This window comes from Staurois parvus, unplaced genomic scaffold (genome assembly GCF_062004578.1).
Source record: "Staurois parvus isolate SC_StPar_1 unplaced genomic scaffold, SC_StPar_1.0 ptg002864l, whole genome shotgun sequence".
Classification (NCBI taxonomy): domain Eukaryota; kingdom Metazoa; phylum Chordata; class Amphibia; order Anura; family Ranidae; genus Staurois; species Staurois parvus.
Window position 1 is genome coordinate 135,028 of NW_028320660.1, and position 22,312 is coordinate 157,339.

Sequence of the window (22,312 nt, forward strand, 5' to 3'; positions counted from 1 at the left end):
ACAATCTGGCTTCCGTCCTCTACACTCCACTGAAACCGCCCTACTCAAACTCACCAACGACCTGCTAACCGCTAAAGCCAATGGCCACTACTCAGTGCTACAACTCCTCAACCTCTCCGCGGCTTTCAATATGGTCGACCACCCCCTCGTCCTCAAAAGACTATACTCTTTCGGCCTCAGAGACTCCGCTATCTCCTGGCTCTCTTCCTATCACAACGCTCCTTCAGCGTTACCTATAACGCTGCCACCTCCCCCTCACTCCCCCTCTCTGTTGGGGTCCCCCAAGGTTCTGTCCTCGGGCCCCTTCTCTTCTCCATCTACACCTCCTCCCTTGGTCATCTGATAAACTCCCATGGCTTCCACTACCATCTCTATGCCGATGACACTCAAATCTATCTCTCTACCCCTCGCCTCACCCCTTCAGTCTCCGCCCGAATCACTAGCCTTCTGATCGACATTTCAGATTGGATGTCACTTCACTTCCTCAAATTAAACCTTGCCAAAACCGAGCTCCTAGTTTTCCCCCCAGCCCGTGTCTCTCACATGTGGTACCCCCATACTCGGGAGAAGTAGCAGAATGTATTTTGGGGAGTAATTCCACATATACATATGGCATGTGTGAGCAAGAAACGATTTAAATGACAATTTTGTGTAATTTTTTGTCATTTTCCAAAAACTTGTGGTAAAAAAATAAATTCTTCTATCGATTCAACATGCCTCTCAGCAAATAGTTTGGGGTGTCTACTTTCCAAAAAGGGGTCATTTTGGGGGTTTGGGGCATTTTATGCTTAGCATTAGAAGTTTATGCCACACATCACTCACTCTTCTAACCACCTGAAGACCAAGCCTTTTCTGACACTTTTTGTTCACATTAAAAAAATCAGTATTTTTGCTAGAAAATTAAAGTGAACCCCCAAACATTATATATTTTTTTAGAGCAGACACCCTAGTAAATAAAATGGTGGGTGCTGCAACTTTTTATCTCACATAGTACTTACACAGCGATTTTTCAAACGCAATTGTTTTTTAAAATATACACTTTTTTACATTTTAATGCACAAAAACACAATATATTGGCCAGTTATTTGGTATGATATAAAAGATGATGCTATGCTGAGTAAATAGATAACAAACATGACATGCTTTAAAATTGCGCATGCCCTGTGCAATGGCGACAAATTGCATACATTTTTAATATCTATAGGCAACGCTTTAAAAGCCTTTACAAGCTACCATTTTAAATTTAGAGAGGAGGTCTAGAGCTATAATTACTGCCCTTGATCCAACGTTCGTGGCGATACCTCACCTGCATGGTGCAATCGCTGTTTCCATACTGGCACAGGGTCAACGCTGTCGACCGCAGGTGAGGGTGGGCGAGGTTCCTTTTTTTTTTTCTGATTTAATTATTTTTACACTGTCCCTTTAATTTTTTTTTTTGATCACTGTTAATGCTATCTCAGGGAGGGGGAGGGGGGCATTTTCTGCAGCTAATTAGCCACTAGGAATGCTTTTACATGAAAGCCCATCGCCGGCTGAAAAAAATGATACCAGGATGATGCCTGCAGCTGCAGGCATCACCCTGGTATAACCATTCAAAGTCCAGTGGTGTACCAGTACGTCGCTGGTCCTTGTTGGGTGTATATGCTATGTTCTTTTTTTCTTTATGCAGCCTGTGGGCTGAATGAAAAAAAAGAGAAGAAATCTCTGCAAGGAAAAGTGTGTGGTGGTATGCCCACCATTAGAAACCTCCCTGCATCCACCCACTTCTAATGGTGGGCACACATGAAATGTGCCAACAAATATAAAATATATATACCGAAGCATAGGGGCCATCCACCCACTGGCCACCCCAGGCCCCCATGCTTCGGCATATATGCTCTTTTTTTTAACTGCGGATGAAAAATCTCATCCGACAGCACTGCACACACCTACCTATGTCTATTCTGAAAGCAAGACCCTGTTGCTGTCAGAATAAACAGGTCAGTGCTGCAGTTTGACATTCCTGCAAAGAAATCAACAATGGTTAACAATAAAACATTAACTCAATAAAACAACTTTATAATTGAAATATCTCTTCAAGGAAAAGTGTGTGGTGGTATGCCCACCATTAGAAACCTCCCTGCATCCACCCACTTCTAATGGTGGGCACACATGAAATGTGCCAACAAATATAAATATTTTCCTCGCCGGCTGTTTTCCACCTTCAACTCCCTGCTCTCTCTGCCCCCACCTCCACCCAGTACCTCACTCACCGCCCACGAGATTGCTAACCACTTCCAAAGCAAGATCGACGCAATTCGCAGGGACATCACCACTGCTCAGACTTCCGCCCCACCTAGCATCCCTCACACGAAAACCCCCTCGACACTCCTCTCCTTCAACCTCACCACTGTCCAGACCTCCACCCCACCCAACATTCCTCACGCTAAAACCCCCTCAACACTCCACTCCTTCGACCCCGTTACCACCCAAGAGGTCACTAAGATCTCTGAAGCTCGCCTTAGCACCTGCCCCCTTGACCCTGTCCCCACACAACTCCTACGATCACCCTCCTCCTCCATCCTACGCTCCCTCACTCACATCTTTAATCTCTTCCTCTCTACTGGCACATTCCCCTCCACTCTGAAGCACGCGCACATCACTCCCATACTTAAAAAACCCTCCCTGGATCCCACTGACCTGAACAACCTTAGACCCATCTCCCTGCTGCCATTTACATCCAAACTCATCGAGCGCTTTGCCTATAATCGCTTAAGCTCCCACCTCACCGACAACAACCTCCTTGATCCTATTAATATATAGTACCCCCTGTGCTATTATACCGTTAAAACGCTAAGCAGCCAGCACTTAAGTGCCACAACCCAGGCACCAAACACAGTCAAAAAATAGAAAACATAAAACAGTGCAGCGCTACAAATTCCTATACAAATGAACATATAATATATGCTAATCCAATATATCTCATCCCTTGTAGGAATATAGTACTGTGGTCACTCCCAGTGACATCTAAAATAGCGTTTGTTACACCACACCATAGGTGTACTGCCTGTGTGGATCCTAATAGGGTGCACCAAGATGGCACCCACGCTGGATATGATGTCACTGCGCGGTCCCTTTAGGCCCCTCCCACTGGCGTATCTATGCGTTACGTCACGATTGGTGCACGTGACTTCCTCAGGATGACCTGAGGAAGTCACATGCACCAATCGTGACGTAACGCGTAGATACGCCAGTGGGAGGGGCCTAAACGGACCGCGCAGTGACGTCATATCCAGCGTGGGTGCCATCTTGGTGCACCCTATTAGGATCCACACAGGCAGTACACCTATGGTGTGGTGTAACAAACGCTGATGAATAGCTGCATAAGTGTGAGTAGACAACTGTAGTGTGGCTTTTAATAAAGTAAACGGTTTTACACTATGTTGGATCTTTTGGCTTTACTGGGGATGCTTATGGAGAGGCACCTGTCCTAGTACCGGGAGGTATTAACTGGACACAAAACCTACCAGAGGAGGAGAGTCCCACCACTACTGCTGAGGAGGATTCCACGGTTTTGGAGGAACATAAAGAGGCACTTTTAGCTCATTGGTCCTGAGGGGCCTGGGCAGGAAGGTGAGGGGGCACCCCTGTCACTGTGGATTCACACTCAGTTTGGAGCACCTGCATGAAGAGTTGTTGTGTTTCACTTATTAGGACACTCAAGGACTTAGTATTTTATATGTCACTGGGAGTGACCACAGTACTATATTCTTACAAGGGATAAGATATATTGGATTAGCATATATTATATGTTCATTTGTATAGGAATTTGTAGCGCTGCACTGTTTTATGTTTTCTATTTTTTAACCTCCTTGATCCCCTACAATCTGGCTTCCGTCCTCTACACTCCACTGAAACCGCCCTACTCAAACTCACCAACGACCTGCTAACCGCTAAAGCCAATGGCCACTACTCAGTGCTACAACTCCTCAACCTCTCCGCGGCTTTCAATATGGTCGACCACCCCCTCGTCCTCAAAAGACTATACTCTTTCGGCCTCAGAGACTCCGCTATCTCCTGGCTCTCTTCCTATCACAACGCTCCTTCAGCGTTACCTATAACGCTGCCACCTCCCCCTCACTCCCCCTCTCTGTTGGGGTCCCCCAAGGTTCTGTCCTCGGGCCCCTTCTCTTCTCCATCTACACCTCCTCCCTTGGTCATCTGATAAACTCCCATGGCTTCCACTACCATCTCTATGCCGATGACACTCAAATCTATCTCTCTACCCCTCGCCTCACCCCTTCAGTCTCCGCCCGAATCACTAGCCTTCTGATCGACATTTCAGATTGGATGTCACTTCACTTCCTCAAATTAAACCTTGCCAAAACCGAGCTCCTAGTTTTCCCCCCAGCCCGTGTCTCTCACATGTGGTACCCCCATACTCGGGAGAAGTAGCAGAATGTATTTTGGGGAGTAATTCCACATATACATATGGCATGTGTGAGCAAGAAACGATTTAAATGACAATTTTGTGTAATTTTTTGTCATTTTCCAAAAACTTGTGGTAAAAAAATAAATTCTTCTATCGATTCAACATGCCTCTCAGCAAATAGTTTGGGGTGTCTACTTTCCAAAAAGGGGTCATTTTGGGGGTTTGGGGCATTTTATGCTTAGCATTAGAAGTTTATGCCACACATCACTCACTCTTCTAACCACCTGAAGACCAAGCCTTTTCTGACACTTTTTGTTCACATTAAAAAAATCAGTATTTTTGCTAGAAAATTAAAGTGAACCCCCAAACATTATATATTTTTTTAGAGCAGACACCCTAGTAAATAAAATGGTGGGTGCTGCAACTTTTTATCTCACATAGTACTTACACAGCGATTTTTCAAACGCAATTGTTTTTTAAAATATACACTTTTTTACATTTTAATGCACAAAAACACAATATATTGGCCAGTTATTTGGTATGATATAAAAGATGATGCTATGCTGAGTAAATAGATAACAAACATGACATGCTTTAAAATTGCGCATGCCCTGTGCAATGGCGACAAATTGCATACATTTTTAATATCTATAGGCAACGCTTTAAAAGCCTTTACAAGCTACCATTTTAAATTTAGAGAGGAGGTCTAGAGCTATAATTACTGCCCTTGATCCAACGTTCGTGGCGATACCTCACCTGCATGGTGCAATCGCTGTTTCCATACTGGCACAGGGTCAACGCTGTCGACCGCAGGTGAGGGTGGGCGAGGTTCCTTTTTTTTTTTCTGATTTAATTATTTTTACACTGTCCCTTTAATTTTTTTTTTTGATCACTGTTAATGCTATCTCAGGGAGGGGGAGGGGGGCATTTTCTGCAGCTAATTAGCCACTAGGAATGCTTTTACATGAAAGCCCATCGCCGGCTGAAAAAAATGATACCAGGATGATGCCTGCAGCTGCAGGCATCATCCTGGTATAACCATTCAAAGTCCAGTGGTGTACCAGTACGTCGCTGGTCCTTGTTGGGTGTATATGCTATGTTCTTTTTTTCTTTATGCAGCCTGTGGGCTGAATGAAAAAAAAGAGAAGAAATCTCTGCAAGGAAAAGTGTGTGGTGGTATGCCCACCATTAGAAACCTCCCTGCATCCACCCACTTCTAATGGTGGGCACACATGAAATGTGCCAACAAATATAAAATATATATACCGAAGCATAGGGGCCATCCACCCACTGGCCACCCCAGGCCCCCATGCTTCGGCATATATGCTCTTTTTTTTAACTGCGGATGAAAAATCTCATCCGACAGCACTGCACACACCTACCTATGTCTATTCTGAAAGCAAGACCCTGTTGCTGTCAGAATAAACAGGTCAGTGCTGCAGTTTGACATTCCTGCAAAGAAATCAACAATGGTTAACAATAAAACATTAACTCAATAAAACAACTTTATAATTGAAATATCTCTTCAAGGAAAAGTGTGTGGTGGTATGCCCACCATTAGAAACCTCCCTGCATCCACCCACTTCTAATGGTGGGCACACATGAAATGTGCCAACAAATATAAATATTTTCCTCGCCGGCTGTTTTCCACCTTCAACTCCCTGCTCTCTCTGCCCCCACCTCCACCCAGTACCTCACTCACCGCCCACGAGATTGCTAACCACTTCCAAAGCAAGATCGACGCAATTCGCAGGGACATCACCACTGCTCAGACTTCCGCCCCACCTAGCATCCCTCACACGAAAACCCCCTCGACACTCCTCTCCTTCAACCTCACCACTGTCCAGACCTCCACCCCACCCAACATTCCTCACGCTAAAACCCCCTCAACACTCCACTCCTTCGACCCCGTTACCACCCAAGAGGTCACTAAGATCTCTGAAGCTCGCCTTAGCACCTGCCCCCTTGACCCTGTCCCCACACAACTCCTACGATCACCCTCCTCCTCCATCCTACGCTCCCTCACTCACATCTTTAATCTCTTCCTCTCTACTGGCACATTCCCCTCCACTCTGAAGCACGCGCACATCACTCCCATACTTAAAAAACCCTCCCTGGATCCCACTGACCTGAACAACCTTAGACCCATCTCCCTGCTGCCATTTACATCCAAACTCATCGAGCGCTTTGCCTATAATCGCTTAAGCTCCCACCTCACCGACAACAACCTCCTTGATCCTATTAATATATAGTACCCCCTGTGCTATTATACCGTTAAAACGCTAAGCAGCCAGCACTTAAGTGCCACAACCCAGGCACCAAACACAGTCAAAAAATAGAAAACATAAAACAGTGCAGCGCTACAAATTCCTATACAAATGAACATATAATATATGCTAATCCAATATATCTCATCCCTTGTAGGAATATAGTACTGTGGTCACTCCCAGTGACATCTAAAATAGCGTTTGTTACACCACACCATAGGTGTACTGCCTGTGTGGATCCTAATAGGGTGCACCAAGATGGCACCCACGCTGGATATGACGTCACTGCGCGGTCCCTTTAGGCCCCTCCCACTGGCGTATCTATGCGTTACGTCACGATTGGTGCACGTGACTTCCTCAGGATGACCTGAGGAAGTCACATGCACCAATCGTGACGTAACGCGTAGATACGCCAGTGGGAGGGGCCTAAACGGACCGCGCAGTGACGTCATATCCAGCGTGGGTGCCATCTTGGTGCACCCTATTAGGATCCACACAGGCAGTACACCTATGGTGTGGTGTAACAAACGCTGATGAATAGCTGCATAAGTGTGAGTAGACAACTGTAGTGTGGCTTTTAATAAAGTAAACGGTTTTACACTATGTTGGATCTTTTGGCTTTACTGGGGATGCTTATGGAGAGGCACCTGTCCTAGTACCGGGAGGTATTAACTGGACACAAAACCTACCAGAGGAGGAGAGTCCCACCACTACTGCTGAGGAGGATTCCACGGTTTTGGAGGAACATAAAGAGGCACTTTTAGCTCATTGGTCCTGAGGGGCCTGGGCAGGAAGGTGAGGGGGCACCCCTGTCACTGTGGATTCACACTCAGTTTGGAGCACCTGCATGAAGAGTTGTTGTGTTTCACTTATTAGGACACTCAAGGACTTAGTATTTTATATGTCACTGGGAGTGACCACAGTACTATATTCTTACAAGGGATAAGATATATTGGATTAGCATATATTATATGTTCATTTGTATAGAAATTTGTAGCGCTGCACTGTTTTATGTTTTCTATTTTTTAACCTCCTTGATCCCCTACAATCTGGCTTCCGTCCTCTACACTCCACTGAAACCGCCCTACTCAAACTCACCAACGACCTGCTAACCGCTAAAGCCAATGGCCACTACTCAGTGCTACAACTCCTCAACCTCTCCGCGGCTTTCAATATGGTCGACCACCCCCTCGTCCTCAAAAGACTATACTCTTTCGGCCTCAGAGACTCCGCTATCTCCTGGCTCTCTTCCTATCACAACGCTCCTTCAGCGTTACCTATAACGCTGCCACCTCCCCCTCACTCCCCCTCTCTGTTGGGGTCCCCCAAGGTTCTGTCCTCGGGCCCCTTCTCTTCTCCATCTACACCTCCTCCCTTGGTCATCTGATAAACTCCCATGGCTTCCACTACCATCTCTATGCCGATGACACTCAAATCTATCTCTCTACCCCTCGCCTCACCCCTTCAGTCTCCGCCCGAATCACTAGCCTTCTGATCGACATTTCAGATTGGATGTCACTTCACTTCCTCAAATTAAACCTTGCCAAAACCGAGCTCCTAGTTTTCCCCCCAGCCCGTGTCTCTCACATGTGGTACCCCCATACTCGGGAGAAGTAGCAGAATGTATTTTGGGGAGTAATTCCACATATACATATGGCATGTGTGAGCAAGAAACGATTTAAATGACAATTTTGTGTAATTTTTTGTCATTTTCCAAAAACTTGTGGTAAAAAAATAAATTCTTCTATCGATTCAACATGCCTCTCAGCAAATAGTTTGGGGTGTCTACTTTCCAAAAAGGGGTCATTTTGGGGGTTTGGGGCATTTTATGCTTAGCATTAGAAGTTTATGCCACACATCACTCACTCTTCTAACCACCTGAAGACCAAGCCTTTTCTGACACTTTTTGTTCACATTAAAAAAATCAGTATTTTTGCTAGAAAATTAAAGTGAACCCCCAAACATTATATATTTTTTTAGAGCAGACACCCTAGTAAATAAAATGGTGGGTGCTGCAACTTTTTATCTCACATAGTACTTACACAGCGATTTTTCAAACGCAATTGTTTTTTAAAATATACACTTTTTTACATTTTAATGCACAAAAACACAATATATTGGCCAGTTATTTGGTATGATATAAAAGATGATGCTATGCTGAGTAAATAGATAACAAACATGACATGCTTTAAAATTGCGCATGCCCTGTGCAATGGCGACAAATTGCATACATTTTTAATATCTATAGGCAACGCTTTAAAAGCCTTTACAAGCTACCATTTTAAATTTAGAGAGGAGGTCTAGAGCTATAATTACTGCCCTTGATCCAACGTTCGTGGCGATACCTCACCTGCATGGTGCAATCGCTGTTTCCATACTGGCACAGGGTCAACGCTGTCGACCGCAGGTGAGGGTGGGCGAGGTTCCTTTTTTTTTTTCTGATTTAATTATTTTTACACTGTCCCTTTAATTTTTTTTTTTGATCACTGTTAATGCTATCTCAGGGAGGGGGAGGGGGGCATTTTCTGCAGCTAATTAGCCACTAGGAATGCTTTTACATGAAAGCCCATCGCCGGCTGAAAAAAATGATACCAGGATGATGCCTGCAGCTGCAGGCATCACCCTGGTATAACCATTCAAAGTCCAGTGGTGTACCAGTACGTCGCTGGTCCTTGTTGGGTGTATATGCTATGTTCTTTTTTTCTTTATGCAGCCTGTGGGCTGAATGAAAAAAAAGAGAAGAAATCTCTGCAAGGAAAAGTGTGTGGTGGTATGCCCACCATTAGAAACCTCCCTGCATCCACCCACTTCTAATGGTGGGCACACATGAAATGTGCCAACAAATATAAAATATATATACCGAAGCATAGGGGCCATCCACCCACTGGCCACCCCAGGCCCCCATGCTTCGGCATATATGCTCTTTTTTTTAACTGCGGATGAAAAATCTCATCCGACAGCACTGCACACACCTACCTATGTCTATTCTGAAAGCAAGACCCTGTTGCTGTCAGAATAAACAGGTCAGTGCTGCAGTTTGACATTCCTGCAAAGAAATCAACAATGGTTAACAATAAAACATTAACTCAATAAAACAACTTTATAATTGAAATATCTCTTCAAGGAAAAGTGTGTGGTGGTATGCCCACCATTAGAAACCTCCCTGCATCCACCCACTTCTAATGGTGGGCACACATGAAATGTGCCAACAAATATAAATATTTTCCTCGCCGGCTGTTTTCCACCTTCAACTCCCTGCTCTCTCTGCCCCCACCTCCACCCAGTACCTCACTCACCGCCCACGAGATTGCTAACCACTTCCAAAGCAAGATCGACGCAATTCGCAGGGACATCACCACTGCTCAGACTTCCGCCCCACCTAGCATCCCTCACACGAAAACCCCCTCGACACTCCTCTCCTTCAACCTCACCACTGTCCAGACCTCCACCCCACCCAACATTCCTCACGCTAAAACCCCCTCAACACTCCACTCCTTCGACCCCGTTACCACCCAAGAGGTCACTAAGATCTCTGAAGCTCGCCTTAGCACCTGCCCCCTTGACCCTGTCCCCACACAACTCCTACGATCACCCTCCTCCTCCATCCTACGCTCCCTCACTCACATCTTTAATCTCTTCCTCTCTACTGGCACATTCCCCTCCACTCTGAAGCACGCGCACATCACTCCCATACTTAAAAAACCCTCCCTGGATCCCACTGACCTGAACAACCTTAGACCCATCTCCCTGCTGCCATTTACATCCAAACTCATCGAGCGCTTTGCCTATAATCGCTTAAGCTCCCACCTCACCGACAACAACCTCCTTGATCCTATTAATATATAGTACCCCCTGTGCTATTATACCGTTAAAACGCTAAGCAGCCAGCACTTAAGTGCCACAACCCAGGCACCAAACACAGTCAAAAAATAGAAAACATAAAACAGTGCAGCGCTACAAATTCCTATACAAATGAACATATAATATATGCTAATCCAATATATCTCATCCCTTGTAGGAATATAGTACTGTGGTCACTCCCAGTGACATCTAAAATAGCGTTTGTTACACCACACCATAGGTGTACTGCCTGTGTGGATCCTAATAGGGTGCACCAAGATGGCACCCACGCTGGATATGACGTCACTGCGCGGTCCCTTTAGGCCCCTCCCACTGGCGTATCTATGCGTTACGTCACGATTGGTGCACGTGACTTCCTCAGGATGACCTGAGGAAGTCACATGCACCAATCGTGACGTAACGCGTAGATACGCCAGTGGGAGGGGCCTAAACGGACCGCTTAGTGACGTCATATCCAGCGTGGGTGCCATCTTGGTGCACCCTATTAGGATCCACACAGGCAGTACACCTATGGTGTGGTGTAACAAACGCTGATGAATAGCTGCATAAGTGTGAGTAGACAACTGTAGTGTGGCTTTTAATAAAGTAAACGGTTTTACACTATGTTGGATCTTTTGGCTTTACTGGGGATGCTTATGGAGAGGCACCTGTCCTAGTACCGGGAGGTATTAACTGGACACAAAACCTACCAGAGGAGGAGAGTCCCACCACTACTGCTGAGGAGGATTCCATGGTTTTGGAGGAACATAAAGAGGCACTTTTAGCTCATTGGTCCTGAGGGGCCTGGGCAGGAAGGTGAGGGGGCACCCCTGTCACTGTGGATTCACACTCAGTTTGGAGCACCTGCATGAAGAGTTGTTGTGTTTCACTTATTAGGACACTCAAGGACATAGTATTTTAGATGTCACTGGGAGTGACCACAGTACTATATTCTTACAAGGGATAAGATATATTGGATTAGCATATAATATATGTTCATTTGTATAGGAATTTGTAGCGCTGCACTGTTTTATGTTTTCTATTTTTTAACCTCCTGATCCCCTACAATCTGGCTTCCGTCCTCTACACTCCACTGAAACCGCCCTACTCAAACTCACCAACGACCTGCTAACCGCTAAAGCCAATGGCCACTACTCAGTGCTACAACTCCTCAACCTCTCCGCGGCTTTCAACATGGTCGACCACCCCCTCATCCTCAAAAGACTATACTCTTTCGGCCTCAGAGACTCCGCTATCTCCTGGCTCTCTTCCTATCTATCACAACGCTCCTTCAGCGTTACCTATAACGCTGCCACCTCCCCCTCACTCCCCCTCTCTGTTGGGGTCCCCCAAGGTTCTGTCCTCGGGCCCCTTCTCTTCTCCATCTACACCTCCTCCCTTGGTCACCTGATAAACTCCCATGGCTTCCACTACCATCTCTATGCCGATGACACTCAAATCTATCTCTCTACCCCTCGCCTCATCCCTTCAGTCTCCGCCCGAATCACTAGCCTTCTGAACGACATTTCAGATTGGATGTCACTTCACTTCCTCAAAGTAAACCTTGCCAAAACCGAGCTCCTTGTTTTCCCCCCAGCCCGCGCCCCCCCCCCCCCCCCGACCTCTCCATCACGACCAACAACACCACCATCAGCCCCACCCCGCAAGCCAGAGTACTTGGTGTCATTCTAGACTCCAATCTGTCTTTCCAGCCCCAGATCCAATCGCTGACAAATTCATGCAGACTCCACCTCCACAACATCTCCAAAATACGCACATTCCTAACTCCAGAAACTACAAAGCAACGCGTTCACTCCCTTATCATATAACGACTTGACTACTGTAACTCCCTCCTTGTCGGCTTACCCCAACACAGGCTAACCCTGCTTCAGTCTACTCTGAATTCTGCGGCCAGACTCATCCACCTTACTAACTGCTCCGTATCTGCCACCCCCCTCTGCCAATCCCTCAACTGGCTTCCGATTGCCCAACGCATAACACTCAAAATACTAACATTGATGTACAAAGCTGTTCATAACACTGCCCCAAACTACATCACCGACCTGATATCCATCTACCACCCAAATCGCACTCTCCGCTCCTCACAAGACCTCCTACTCTCTAGTTCCCTGGTCTCCTCCTCCCATGCCCGCCTCCAGGGCTTCTCCCATCCTCTGGAACTCACTACCCCAATCCATCAGACTGTCACCTACCCTCCTCACCTTTAGGCGCACCCTGAAAACCCATCTCTTCAGAGAAGCCTACCCCGCCCTCACCTAACTGCTGATCTCCTCCGCTCCCCCCACCACTCCATCCCCCACTGCTATTTCCTCCTGTACCACTCTCCCCTCCCTCCTAGATTGTAAGCTCCAAGGAGCAGGGCCCTCGAACCCCTCATGTATTTTATTGTATTGTTACTGTATTGTCTCATGTATTGTCTCCCATTGTAATGTACAGCGCTGAGCAAACTGTTGGCGCTATATAAATACAGTATAATAATAATATTTAGACTACTACAATAAAGAACATATTTTAAAATATATAATACTAATAATAATATTCAACAACTATATTTTTTTTTGTTTTTTTTTTGTTTTTTTTTTTAATTTTTTTGTTTTTTGGGGTTTTTTTTTAAAGCATTAAATACTATAACTTCTACAAGACAGGAAAACTCTTAAAATATATAATACAATAAATACATCTAAGCTGATAATATTAATAATAGATCTCTATAATACCATTCTCCTCATCGATCACGTAGTCGATTCCATTGTCATCTAGAAACTCTCTCATACGGTTGAAATCCTGGTTCCCTCGCACGATAGGAATGTTCGCCCGGCACATGGGACAGGTAGCACTCTGTTCAACCCATTGTTGGAGGCAGCGGTTGTGGAATTGGTGATCGCAGGGTAGGGTAGTATTGGCGTCTCCATCTTCACAATCTGCTAAACAAATGGTACAGATTACCTGCTCCTCGCCGCGAGGCTCCATGGCCGGTGCTCCCTGTGGCTCCATGGCTGGTGCACCCTGTGGCTCCATGGCTGGTGCACCCTGTGGCTCCATGGCTGGTGCACCCTGTGGCTCCATGGCCAGAGCTCCCTGTGGCTCCATGGCCAGAGCTCCCTGTGGCTCCATGGCCAGAGCTCCCTGTGGCTCCATGGCCGGTGCTCCCTGTGGCTCTGGGTGGTGCTCAGCAGCCCTGTTGCGGTCTCTTGGAGATCGGCTTCGGCTGATGGCGGCGTCCTCCCTTCTCTGCCGATGTTGCGCTCTGGACCTCGTCCGATGAGCTATGGGAGACTCTCCGCCCTCCTGACGTGATGGCCTTCCACGAGATGGACGTCGTGAAGATCTCGGCATCCTGGTAGTAATTGATGCCGGAGTACCTGAAAACAGCTTAAATATATCTAATATTAAGTAGAAAAGGTACAATTTCTGGGGAAATTGTGTTCTTGCCTGCAGCAGTAGTCTACAAGTGCAGTGGGCGGAGTAGCATTTGTCACTCTGCTGGCTGCTCACACACCTGGGTTCCTATGGCAACTCACTCTACAGCAAGGGCAGAGGAGTGGGCGGAGCCTCTGTTGACACAGCTGGGTTGCTATGGCAACTCACTCTGAGAGGCATTTTTATATACACACTGCTCCAACTTGCCAACTTCACTGGCGATTGCCATCTTCAAACACTTGTAGTTTTAAAAGTATAAATGCTACCGTGAAAAGGGTTATATTGTTAGAATCACAAGAACCAGACCTAAATTTTGATGTATAGTATGTGTCTGAAATATTAAAAATGAATGCACAGTCGCAGTTTAAAAATGTCCCTTAAAATTTCAGGTGACTGTGAGTGAAGTTTCAATGAAAGTCAATGGGAGGGGTGAGTTGCAAACAAATGGTCATATTGTGAAAACTATCAGGACTATGGCTTAGCCGTGAACATTTTTAGTGACAGCAGGGTTAGCTGAACGTTTTGATATAAGATATGTGTAGGTGGGCTTGAAAATGACATAGTGATGGCAGTTTACAAATCATGTTCTGATTTTTCCTTCCACACTGTAGCTTTGTCATTTCTCACTCTAGTTGCACCATTCATTCCTATGGGAAAATTTCACCACAAAAACCGCGATATTTCGTGAACGATTCGGCGAAACGTTCCACAAAGTAATAGCAATCCGATCGGGAACAATCCGCACGTTTTGATATATTACTTGTCTTTGTAGTGTAAAAACTGTGGGAGGAGTTAGCGTGGCAAATTTGGCTATAAGAATAAGAATATATTTGTGAGATAACAATAAGTGATCTTTGCAAGAACACTGAATTACACAGGATTGGGGCCATTCAATGGTTATTATTGAGTTCTGCCACAAGATGGCATTCTCAGGTGTAATACCGCTCCTCGCCATAGATGTCTCCCTTCCCAGTCGGCTCTATACAGAGAAAACGGCGGCCATCTTTAGCTATGTAAAGTCTATGGGAGGCGGAGGAGAGGAGCAGCTGAGAGGGGAACAGGAAAGGAACGGCCGGGGTGGGGATGATGGCCTCCCGGGGGGAGCTGAGCTGAGCAGGTGAGGAGGACAGAGGGCAGGAGAGCTGGGTAGGTGGATGGAGGAGGCCGGGGGGCTTTGTGGAGAAGGCTGGGGGGATTGTCTGTATAAAAAGGCTGATAGGAGGTCATGTCTGGAGAAGGTGGGGGAATAAGAGGCACAGATATAGCTGGGGCTCCCCAACCTGCCCCCCAGCGTCCCCCCCACCTGCCTCCTCAGCATCTCCCCAATTTCCCCCTCAGCGTTATCCCCCCCGCCCCATTCAGCTTTATCCCCCCCACACCCTCAGCTTTATCCCCCCCCAGCTTTATCCCCCCACACCCTCAGCTTTATCCCCCCCCCTCCACACCCTCTGGGTTATCCCCCCCGCACCCACTTAGCTTTATCCCCCCCTCCGCCCACTTAGCGTTCTTCCCCCCTGCCCCCTTAGCGTTTCCCCCCCCCCCCACCTTTTCCCCCAGTTTCCCCCCCCCCCCAGCCCAGTGTTTCCCTCCACCTGCCTCCCCCAGTTTTCCCCCAGAACACTGGGGAGGCAGACTGTGGCTGACCCCCCCCAGGCCTGCACAGGGTACAGCTCACTGAAATCAAAATAAAAGAAAAACAAAACTGTGTGACTGGCCCCCAAGTTGTGGCCAACAATGCCCTGAGTGTCCGAGTTCTCCAGTCCTCCCACTTCTTCCACAAGTCTTTCAGTGCCGCATTCCTGGGCCGTCCTGGTGTCATCCGGCCCTCAGAGTGTAACCAGTCCTCACCCAGGGTGCGTTTTTTTAGGTCATGTGGCAGAAATGTGCTGGTTGTTAAGAAGTGGCCGCCCACCGGCATCCTTCACAGCCAATCAATAGCTGCTAGTTAAAGGATAAGTTCACTTTTTATGAATAAAAGCACTTTTTTTTTTAAATTTTCTGGTGGAAAAAAAATGTGCACTTATTTATTTGTTTCAGGAGCCTGTAAAGCTTTGTACCAGCAATCAGCAGATGGCTGATTGCTGGTACTCAGCAATCACAGAGATCACCAGATGCGTGCTGCTGGGGGCACGCGGGAGGGCGCGTTCTAGGAGGATGTCGTATGACGCCCTCCCAGAACTGGACAACTGCGCTGTAGCCTTTATTCGGCTATAGGCTGGTTGTCAAATGGTTAAGAAGCCAGTACCTGATGACGTCCTTAACAACCAGCTATTCACCAATATGCTTTGCAATGCAACACATTTAACACACACCACAAAACGCACAGCAACCGTGGTATAAACGTGTGAAATATGTGTTTTTGCCGCAAGTCAGCGTGAAAGTAGCCTAAGTGATGACACAGCCCCTGTGATGTTGCTTGTCACATGGTGTTTCGGGAAGTAAACAGAGGAAGGCTTGTGAGAGTGAGAACCTATACTATAGATCTGTGATCATGTCATTAGAGCAAAGGTGTCTTCACATCGCAGCATTTTAGGATACTGAGAATATTCGTTAGAATGCACACGTGCCAGAGGTGTCCCCAGGAAGGTAAACATCAGTATTGTATTAACCGCTTCCCGTCCACCCTATAGCAGAAGTACTGCTACAAGGCGGCACGGGTGCACAAAATCACGTGTATATACCTGATTTTGCATTTCCAGGTAGGGGGCGCCCATGTGCCCTACCCGCGTCACCATTCGCGGCTGCAGCTATCAGTCACCGGGTCCCAGACGGTGTTTACTCACCGGCACACGGTGATTGCCGAACATCTCCGACAGTGAAGGGGGGGGGGGGGGGAATGGTTTGTAAACAAAACAGTTCTCTCCCCTGTCAGCTCCTGCCCACTGCTTTGCATGGCTGTGCAGAGCACTAACACACAGCCCCATAGTAACACAGAACACAGGTTAACCCTTTAATTGCCCCACATGTTAACCCCTTCCTCCCAGCTGCCATTAGTACAGTGTCAGTGGTTTTTATTAGCACTGATCACTGTATTGGTGTTCTTCGGGATGTCAGTGAAAACAGGTCAGTTCCACCCAGTGTCAGAATGCCCACTGCAGTCCCGCTATAAGTTACTGATCGCCGTCATTACTAGTAAAAAACAAAAAAAAAAAACCCAGTATATATACCGCCATTTGTAAACACTATAAATTTCACGTAAGCCAATTAATTTACACATATTGGGATTTTTTTATAGCAAAGACATGGAGCAGAACACATTTTGGCTTAAATTTGTGATGAAATGTGATTTTTAAAAAATTTTTACTGGACATGTCTAAATGTCTAATAGCAAAAAGTCAAAAATATTGGGTTTTTTTTTCAAAATCGTCACTTTTTTTTTTTTTTATTGTGCAAAAAATAAAAATGCATAGGCAATCAAATACCACCGTATCATTGACCAGCCGTAATGCAAAACAATGGCCTGCTCAGGAAGGGGGTTAAATCCTCTGGAGGGCAAGTGGTTAAAGGTTAATTCACCTTTTGTAACATGTTACCCCCATATTCAGAGTGTAACATGTTATGAAAGCACTGGCCCCCGCTCCCTGCAGATCACCAGCTTTGTCAGCTAGTGAGCGATCTTCTCCCCGATAGCTGTCAAATGTTTAAAAAATGTGGCCGTGCGGGGCTCCATTTGCCTGGTCACATCACTCCTCTGTGAATGAGAAACTACTAGTCCCGACAGACTTAGCGGCTGTCAGTTTGTAGTTCTCAATGAACTACCACGGCACTGTGGAGCACTGGGATAGTTCATTCAGTCTTTCTGTCAGTATATCTGCTTGCTTGTACATCCTGTATGGGGTGAGCAGATGTACTGACAGATCTGCAGGAGACCTGCATGGCATCAGTGATCTGCCTATCGCTGGTGCAATGCTTTCCAGGCTTCGGCAGCAAAAAATAATGCACATTTTTTTACCTGCATATAAAATGTGCATTTTTTTTTTTTTTTTTTATCAAAAGGTGAACTTACCCGTGAACTAAAGGGCTTTGGAAGGTGAGAATACCGGCAGCAAGTATTATGGAGTATTTTAATTCTTGGGATTAGAAAGCCTTAATGTATAACTAAAGGAAAAACTTTTTTTTTTTTTTTTTGGGGGGTAGAGAGGAGAGGGATTAGAACACCTGTCAGGTTTTTATTGCTGTCTTTGTCCCTGAGAGATCCCCCCTCTCTATGTGTCCTGTTTGCCATTATCATCGAAGGTAAATGTAAAAGAAAATCCCAAATTTTGTGTTGTCCCCAGAAAAGTAATAGAGGGGAAATCTTCCAATGAGGGACCCCAAAGTATTCCCTTAATTTTCAGGGATTTTTTTGACTTCCTGTTTTGGCTATGGGACAGGAAGTGAAGGTAAATCTCCCCAATGGGACACAGATGGCAAAAAATAAAACTGACGGGGGTTATAAATGTCCAAAATGAAAAAGAAATGTTGCCTATAGTTCTACTTTATACCCCTATTAAAACATTGAACTCTTTCTTAGCAGGATCAGTGATGTTCTCGCCTATGCCGTCCCTTCACCCACTTGTCTCCCCCCCCCCCCCCCCCCTTGAGCTGACATCTTAATTGTGGTCACCCAGCTGTGACACCTTTTGGCTTCACAGCTGGGTGCCCACTGCACGAGGTGTACTGCACCTCCCGAATGGTCCGGCAGTCTTCTTGGACCTGTAAAGTGTCCTAGAAGACTGTGGGGGGAAGGAGGAGGGCATGCTAGAACCAGGGACCCGCTCCCCCCCCCCAAAAAAAAGTGTAAAATGTGGCAGTGGAGGGGGTAGGAGGCAGACAAACAGAGCTGCCCCTTTTGGTGGAGCTCCCTTTAATATATCTATAAATTATTTTTTTTTAAATGCAAACAGTAACTGAAATTTGATTTATTATCAGCTTCTTGAAGTCAGCAGAGATCAGACTAAGGGGGGGGGGGGTGCTGCAGCAGTGCAAGGGACCAGTTGATTGTGCTCATGTGCTGATAGGAGGAGAAGGGGAAGTGACAGAAAGATTCGGCTTTCTGCTTCTCTCTTTACTGTTCAGTCATAGGCTAGGGGAAAGGCAAGACCTGTAAGTGTTAGTTATCTGCAGCAGAGAAAAATGGGGTTCCTGCTCTGACAAACAGTACTGTGCTGTGTGGCAGAGCTGTGTAGATTTCAGGACTGGAGGGATAGAAATATAAGTCCTTTGTCAGATAAGACCTGTATAAATATTTCAGCCATATGTTTGAGGTTAATATTATATAAAGGCTGGTATGTGTGAAATGTATTTATATATTTTGTTGTTTCTTTTTGTGTATTTTTCTCCTGGTTTAAGGTTTCTGCTGGTTTCTCCTTGATCAGTGATGGTCCAGTGAGCTAAGCAGTGTGTGAGATGATTAAGTAAGAAGTTGGGACCATGGGGCAGAAGAAAAAGCCATTTCTCAGGTTACTGGATTACCTGGTGATCATAGGCGCAAGGTAAGCCATGGTTCCTTTTCATGTTTTATCACTAGAGTACTACAGCAGGCATCACTCGGGCAGTTTAGTTCTATAACCAAAACACACATACATTGTCAGCAGCAATCCACTGCCTATCCAGAGCTCCTTTTTATTCTTAGTAATTTCAGATCATACACTAGAAGGATAGATGACATTTTAGCAAAAATCAATATTCCATCTCTCTGTTCTCTCCTTTGTCTTTGGCTCAGAGACAGCAGCGGGAGCCATTGGCCAGTGAGGAGGAAGCCGGGCCAGGCTGTGCTTTGTGAGTCAATAGACACTCAGAGCTGGCTCTGCAGTGAACCTGCACGAGTGCTCCCATAGCCAGTGGCTTGCTATGAGGACACTTGGCAAAGGGGGAGGAGCCAGGGACCCGAGGGGAGCACAGAGCAGGTAAGTATGACATGTTTATTATTTTAAAGAAAATAAAATGGGTTTAGAATCACTTTAAGTTGCTGTTTTGAGACAATTACAGGGGATTGCCATATCTGTTTTCCTTTTGAAAATGTAAAAGTCAACACATTCTTCAATTTAAATCAGCTAAATACATTTTGGATGCTTCAAAACAAAAGTATTGTAACAAAAAAAAAATATTTTGTCTAGTGGTACATAGAAATGAAAATTCTGGTGCCGAAAATGAAAATTCAAAATGCACTTAGCCGAGAACCGAAATGCACAATTTTTAAACATGAATATATATTTTTTTGAAAAAAATACACTTTGATTAGAAAAAAAACAACAATATATACCTCAATTTTTTTGTAAAATATGAAAGAGAATTTTACGGCGAGTAAATAGATGCCCAACATGTCATGCTTTAAAATTGTGCACGCTCTTGGAATGGTGTGAAACTGCGGTACTTAAAAAATCTCCATGGGTGATGCTGTAAAAATTTCTACAGGTTAGCAGTGTAAAGTTACAGAGGAGGTCTAGTGCAATAATTATTGTTCTTGCTCTGATGTTCGTGGCGATACCCTCACACGTGGTTTGAATATTGTTTACATATGTGGACATGGCCTACATATGCGTTCACCACTACGTGGGGTGACAGGGACACTTTCAACTTTTTTTTAATTTATTTATTTTTGTTTTGTTTTTTGCACTGTCCCTTTAAAAAAATTGTTATCACTTTTATTCTTATCACAAGAAATGCATGCATCCCCTGTGATAGAAATAATTAGTGACAGGTCCTCTTTATGGAGAGATATGGGGTCAATAAGACCCAACATCTCTCCTTTACAATGTAAAGAATTGGATCAAAAAAAAACCCATTGATCTAGTGCTTTAAAAAAAAAAAATGTCCGTAACCGGAAGTGACATCGCTCCGGTCCTCCAAGGGCATAGAGATGAGTGGAGGCCATCTTTCCTTCACTCATCTCTATGCCCAGCGCCGGGATCGATGGTTTCTCAGGTGAGGCTGAGAACTCCCGAGTGGCGGCAGCGAGGGGCGGGGTTTTTTTGGCACCCGTATCGGTGCTTTTTTTCATTTCGGCCGACGGCCGAAAGGGGTGTTTTTGGCAGAAACGCTTCGGGCCACTGAAATTTCGGTGCATCCCTAGTTTGGTCCACTACCTGCAATGCTGCTGAGAAGGACCCTTTCTCGCTGTGTGGAGGCAACGGTTGCCTTTCAGAGATCTGATACACCCACTGCTGAGTCAGAGACAGAACTCTCCAATCTGCAAGGTGCATGAGTGTCGCTGATCCCAAAGCTATAGGTCTGTCCTCTGCAGAACAACTGCTGCTTCCACAGAAAGAGCAAGGGTCCTTCACTGCAAAATGCTGTCAGGGGAAAAAAAGCTCAGTTCACGGGAAAGAAAGTACGTAAATTTCATTTGGGTTCAGCGTTGCATGACCACGAAATTGTCAGTTAAAGTAACGCAGCGCTGTAATGCAAAGAATGGGCTGGTAAGGAAGGGGGGGGGGGGGTAAATCCTCAGTAGGGCAAGGGGTTAAATATGTGTTAACCTCAACACAGTGTACCATAAATAATCAAATGCAAACTGCTCATATTACAACATTGTGTATACATTCGATAAACATAAAGTAAACCAAAGAATATGTAAGTTAAAAGTTCAAAAAGATAATACGAAGGTGTGAAAAGGGCCAGTGGTTTGGTACTTGTAATAACATGCTCCACTTAACAGTACTGTTGGTGCCCCACATGGACCAACACTCACCCTATGTAGGTGACCAATTATCTCTAGTATGGTCAACAGCACTTGTGGTGTATTCCCCTGTACAATCATCACAGTTTTGTTTATCCGGGTAGTATGCAGCACACCAGATGAATCCACTCATAGAAAGGATTCCCCCTCTATTTTTACTACATTCTCTCGGGCCCTTAGTAATGTGGGGTCCTTCAGTTGTTCAGTGGCAAAATTTTCCCTGTGTACTTCTAAGTCAAACACTAGGGGTTGTAGGCTCCTCCCTAGGCTCTGTTTTCCCTGCTAATACTGGCAAGGGAAACACAGGCTCAATCCTCACCCTCAGAGGATTCCCTAGGATAACCTTCAGGCTCTGAAGGACCATTTAATGGGAAATCTGGGCCATTCTAGAGCTCCCAGAATTTTGGGAAATCCCTCCCCACAATGGCGTCATGTGGCAGTTGGGGAACCAGATCCACCTGATGACACAGGTTACCGAGGGAGGTCTCAAAGGACACTGTTGCCACTGGATACTCTCTCGTGTCCCCATGAACACAAATGACTGCCAATTTTCTAGGGTGCAAGGTTTTTCCCGTTACCAATTCAGTTTTTTCCAAAGTAACCAGGCTACCTGAATCCAACAATGCAACAACATTTTTACCATCAATACCCATTTTGCATAAAGGTTTCTCATTTCCCTTTTCAGCAGTGCAA

The 22,312-nt window shown here is 45.7% G+C and overlaps 1 long non-coding RNA gene across 13 annotated transcripts in view; it reads left to right on the forward strand.

Annotated features, from left to right (window-relative positions):
• Positions 1–22,312, forward strand: part of LOC149429009 (uncharacterized) — a 645,951-nt gene that overhangs the window by 106,283 nt on the left and 517,356 nt on the right. For 12 of the 13 annotated variants that reach the window (XR_016310627.1, XR_016310628.1, XR_016310634.1 and 9 more), the window contains one exon: positions 19,291–19,433. This is a non-coding gene — a long non-coding RNA (uncharacterized LOC149429009). Of the gene's footprint in view, positions 1–14,965; positions 15,077–19,290; positions 19,434–22,312 lie in introns of those variants that run through there. The other variant, XR_016310633.1, reaches the window with a different exon arrangement.